Here is a 6,000-nt window from a genome sequence, read left to right as displayed (position 1 = left end):
GTAGTGAAAGTAGTTTTGAACTGTTATAATTCTTTGACTATTACTTGATTATATGCTGAAAACCCATCCATCATGGACATCAATTCTAAACTAGTGACCCTTTGCAACATAGCTACCCTATTGGGTAAACCATAATTATCTTTTAATGAAGATATGTTGAGATTCTTGAAATCAATACATAACCTTATATCTCCATTTTTCATTCTTACTGGTACTAGATTAGATACTGTTAGAAATGGAAAAAGAAATCTGTAAATAAAAAAGACCAGGAAAGAATCTAAGTGAGTAAATGCATGAAAAGATATTACCATAAAATAGGAGAGAGAAAGATTCAAGCTCCAACACCATGAGACAAGATATTTGGAAAGGGGAAAGCAAAGAAAACCCCTTGTGACATTATGAATGAGGCATGAAAAGCCTAAGAAGGAAGAGAGAGAGAGATAGAGAGCAATGCTCATACAAGAATTGAGAAGAGGAAGAAACCTCATTGTTGTTGAATGAGAGAGGAGGGTCATCTCTTAAATAGAGATGAGAGAGAGGAGTTAGAATGTAACTCTCATGTCTATGAATGCCACCATTCATATGTGTGTGAGGCCAAGTGTGAGATTCCTCTTAAGGAGGAATAATCTAAAATTAGAAATTACAATATATATTTGTCCTCACATATTCCACTAGATGACAAAATAAGATGTAGTGCAAAAAGGACAAAAAAGAAATATATTAGGATACCTTGGCTTATATCCTAACATATTACAACAATAAAGAAAGGAGTTCTAACCTTGGTTTATAAACATACCAAGGAAAGATTACAACTTCTAACACCCCCCTTTAATCTTTACTTGGGGTAATTACATCAAAGGGTATTAAATCCATTATTTTTACAAAAATCTGCAACTTAATCTTCAATATGAAGTAATTTGATTGTCTTCAAGCCATATGGAACATTTGTAGATCCAAGAGAAGTACATGAGTCCTTTGAATGTGATCAAGTGGAAGCATAGACACCTCTTCATATGTGTAAAACCAAGAAGGTTCCTTGATGGATCACCTGGAAAAAAAAGAGAACAACAAGACAAATATCCACAAGTAGAATGCCATCATATATGCAAATTTGACATCTTTTTGAATAAGGATAATAAAATTCTCATAGAGAAACAATGAGTAAAACAGGTTACCAGAAAACAATGGAGATAACCTGATATCAAGATAAAGTATATGCTCAAAAAATTGTCAACAAGGACAAATTGAGTAAAAATAAATGAATGTGTTCACCAACATGCAATGGAGTTAACATGATATCTAAAATAAGTCATAAGCTCAAAAATGAGCATAATATGGGTCAAAATGACCAATCTTTATGGAATAAGTCTCTCATGAAAGAAACATACTAATGCACTAATGACCACAGACAAGGCCAACTAATGAAATCTGCATCAATATTGCATCAATCACATGGATATAGATAGTCCATTAATGAGTCATCCCACTACAACTGAATGGGTCGTGACTCCATCACCTACATGACCCATGATCTAGGAAATAAAGAATGCAGAACATTATCACATTGTATATTTATCAAAGGAATATAAGAGAGACAATAATAGATAAGTAGAACATGTGCCTCAAGCACTAAATAATTCAAGTTACAGTTTTGCAAGAATTATAGCTAAAGTGGACCAAAGGAAGGGTTTATGAGGAGTAACAACATATTGCCTTCAAATAAGAAATTCAATTATCTAAATTTGGAGGGGAAAACTCCAATAATAGCATCCTCTTCATTGAGGAGCAAAAATGAACAACAAGGAGGGAAACTCCATAAAAATATTATCCTATCAAAATGGAGCAGATAGGATCAAATGGAGGGAAACTCCATATAAAATGAGTGCATACCAATATAGGATGGAGGGATACTCCATGGGCCAGATAAGGAAACTATGTATCAGTTATACTGAGGGGACCTACATAGTTATCCTTGAAAAATTGGCTCCCTATACAACTCAAAACAAATATCATATAAATCATGTATATCAATGGTATAAAACCATAAAGTGCCAACATGGGCATAGAATAATGATATAAAAGCATAAAAGTGCAGCTATGGGCACATCAAAATATCAAAATGAAGGAAAATGTGTAAGATTACTCATAATCCAATTAAGTAAATATTTAAGGAAGATCAACTAAATATAGATATCAGGTATAAAACTCCATTGAGTGTAAACATGAGTATTTAATTCATTTTGCAAAGGTATATATTAATTTCTGAAATATTATAGTCATAAATTATATATTTATCTAGGCATATATGTGGGCCCCCATATATACTCAAATAAATATACGAAAATAGATTGGTTAAAGAAAATAATCACCTTTCCATACTTAATATTTTGGAAAGTCACAATTTATAAAAAATCACTATATTTACCTTGGTTCAAAAATATAACCTCAAAGTAATAAGAACATAAAGTCATGGGGCAAGAAAAGATCTCCCCATTTTTTTCATACTATGCCTTCATGATGGAAAGTGATTCAAAAAGAATTTTTTTTGAAATAAAACATTAAGAAAGATATAACTAAAAAAACTTAGTAATCAATGATAGAGTTCAGATCTGGCAGATAAGAATATACTAAAAAGAGTTAAGAAACTTTTCTAAAAAAAGTTTGAATAAAAGCTTGTAATGAGTAAGAGAGATTTAAAATAGAATATTACACTTGTCTGACAATGAAAGATTACCTGCCAAAAATAGGTTGACAAGAGGAAATAATAAAAATAAATGATACCTTTGTCAAGAGCTCAAAAAAGAAAAAGAATCTTGCATGAAAAGACAGGCTGCCTAAATTTAGCATCCCCCATTAAATTCGTAACCTGTGCACGACCATGGTGTTAAAGCCAGATTTAATTACCGGTTTTAAAATGGAGGATAGTGTGTTGTGTTATTAAGGATGCCTGCAAGTTAGACATTATTTTGGTAAAGAAATAAAAATTAAAAAATCGAGTATCTTGGTTCACATGCCATGCTGGAGAGAGGAACACAAAATTAGAAACTGCTGTGCAAATGGCCATAAATATCAAAACCGCGCTGACATTTTTCCTTGCCAAGTTGCAGTGATGAGTTGCGCTGGTTTTGATTCACTTAATTTGAATCGCATCATATTTTTTTAGATATTTTGAGCATTGAGGTTTGATTCTGACATAGCCAGAATATCGCTTCGATCGGGACTCTTTAACTCTATTCCACCACTTTTGTTACCAGCTCCTAGCAATGGCGATCGCAACTGCGATGCTGCAACTAAGTCTCCGTACCCACTTAAGAAACTTGAGTAGAATTAGCATTCCTTGTGCTCTTGTTATGCAGCGCCAGATAAGCAACGAGGCAATATTAGGGAGGCTGAAAGAGAAGGGTTTACTGAGATCACAGGCTTTAATCACAGGAAAATGGGTTGATGCGAAGGATGGCATCAAGGTGATTCTAATAATGATGCTGATGGCAATGACGGGCTTGTCGAGAAACTTCTCGCAGTCTGTACTGCCTCTGTTAGATAGCCATATTCTGCCTCCGATGATTGGTATCGAGAGCAAGAGCATCAGTATGTTCAGGATGCCAATTAGATTGTTACTGAATCTCACCATTTTTGTTCACCTCAAAAATTTCTATGAGAGGAAAGAAGAAAGAATGAGAAATGTGTGAAGGGAAGAGGCGTTTAAGAAGGGTCAAACAAGAAAGAAGGGCGAAGCTTCACCGTGACAATGATTGTGGCCAGTTGTAAACTATCCACACCTCCCTTCCAGTGACTAGATCCCCTGATTTCTCTCGTCCAAAAACTCAAAAAATCAAGAAGCAAGAACAGTCCTCAACTCCCACCATAAGCAAAAACAGAAAGAGTGGGGATACGGAAATACAAAAGGTGCGAGTGAATAAACAAGAATATAGTCCTATATCTGCTAAAAGATATAGGGAGAAAAGGGAAAACCCAGGGTTGTCAAAAAAAGGAGGCAGTTGGATTCTGACTCAAATCATCAGCATTAAGCCAAGATCGTTATAGATTAGGACTTTTGAAGGGCAGAATAAACAAGGAAAAAACCCGCAAAAAAAATGGAAGTTACAAATTTTTTGCAAAACTATCTCTACAAATCAAGTCGAGAGGGAAGTTCCACTATGGAAAACAAAGATATCAAGAAAAATTAAAATCTCATATATTTGAAATTCAAGTGAGGTATAGATATATAAAAAAAATTAAATTCAAAAAATGAAATGGATTAAAAATATTTTAAAATATGAGTAGACTAAGATATGAATTTGAAAAAGATAGGAAAACCCTTTGGTGGAAAGCCTTCCAAAGGGGGTTAGATGAAAAAAAAAATAGAAAATAAGAAGTAACCTGCACAAATTAGAGCAAACAGAAGTTAATCGGGTTTGGCGGTAAACCAGCCAAACTCAAAAAAAATTCAATTTCTTCCATCTTAAGAAGATTAAAGAAGAAATTAGTGAAATCTCTCTCAAGAGTCTCCTTCGAATCGTACCTTCATGCAAACACTCAAAACAAAGATTAAACTGCTCTGATACCATGTTAGAAATGGAAAAAAAAATCTGTAAATAAACAAGACCAGGAAAGAATCTAAGTGAGTAAATGCATGAAAAGATATTACCATAAAATAGGAGAGAGAAAGCTTCAAGCTCCAACACCATGAGACAAGATATTTGGAAAGGGGAAAGCAAAGAAAACCCCTTGTGACATTATGAATGAGGCATGAAAAGCCTAAGAAGGAAGAGAGAGAGAGATAGAGAGCAATGCTCATACAATAATTGAGAAGAGGAAGAAACCTCATTGTTGTTGAATGAGAGAGGAGGGTCATCTCTTAAATAGAGATGAGAGAGAGGAGTTAGAATGTAACTCCCATGTCTATGAATGCCACCATTCATAAGTGTGTGAGGCCAAGTGTGAGATTCCTCTTAAGGAGGAATAATCTAAAATTAGAAATTACAATATATATTTGTCCTCACATATTCCACTAGATGACAAAATAAGATGTAGTGTAAAAAGGACAAAAAAGAAATATATTAGGATACCTTGGCTTATATCTTAACATATTACAACAATAAAGAAAGGAGTTCTAACCTTGGTTTATAAACATACCAAGGAAAGATTACAAATTCTAACAGATACCTAGGAAGAATATCTAATAGGCTTTATGATCCCAACATCTCCTAACTTGATCAATTCTTCTTGCATTTTGGGAGCCAAGGTTGGATTTATTGGCCTTTTTTTTTTTCTAAAAGGCTTAGCATCTAGTTTCAAAGGGATTTCATGTTGAAAGAGATCTTCCCTATAGGTCTTTAGATCATCACATAGCCATGCAAATACATGCCTATACTTCCTTAGTAGGTCTATCAGATCTATCCTAATTTTAGGAGGCAATTTCTTACCAATATATACCTTTTTAGGTGTTTCCTGAGTTCCCAAGTTCACCTCCTCTAAATCTTTGGCATTATATCCACTAGTTTCCATTTGTGACCTATCTTGGTTGTCAAAAATAGTTTCTAAAACAACTAGACCCTTTGAAATTTTATTTGTCTTCAGTTTCGCAATTTCCTGCCCAAAAATAATATTTTTTCCATCTACATTCTCTACATAAGTTGCACAATCAATTTCTTTTCCTAACAACATATGCTCACAATTCAAAAATCTCAGAATATCCTTATCATCTTCTAGTACTTGCCAATTTTGGACATTATCAAGGATAGAAGGTCTAGTTTGAATCTCAATCTTAAACGCACCAATAAATATGATATCATCAGGTTTTATTACTATATTTTCTAGTAAATCTGCCATCTTATTATTTGTTCTATCTTTCCAAACTATCCCAAATGCATCAAAACATTCAATCATGTCCCATACTACATTTCTATACTATTTTAATCTCTCTTTTTTTGACACATAAGCATTTCTTACTTGGGATACCACCAATTCAGAATCTCCTACAACATGTAAATACTTTAT

This window comes from Cupressus sempervirens, chromosome 3 (assembly GCF_028749045.1).
Source record: "Cupressus sempervirens isolate cs-2001-9-10 chromosome 3, ASM2874904v1, whole genome shotgun sequence".
Classification (NCBI taxonomy): Eukaryota; Viridiplantae; Streptophyta; class Pinopsida; order Cupressales; family Cupressaceae; genus Cupressus; species Cupressus sempervirens.
Note: the sequence above shows the minus strand (reverse complement) of the source record.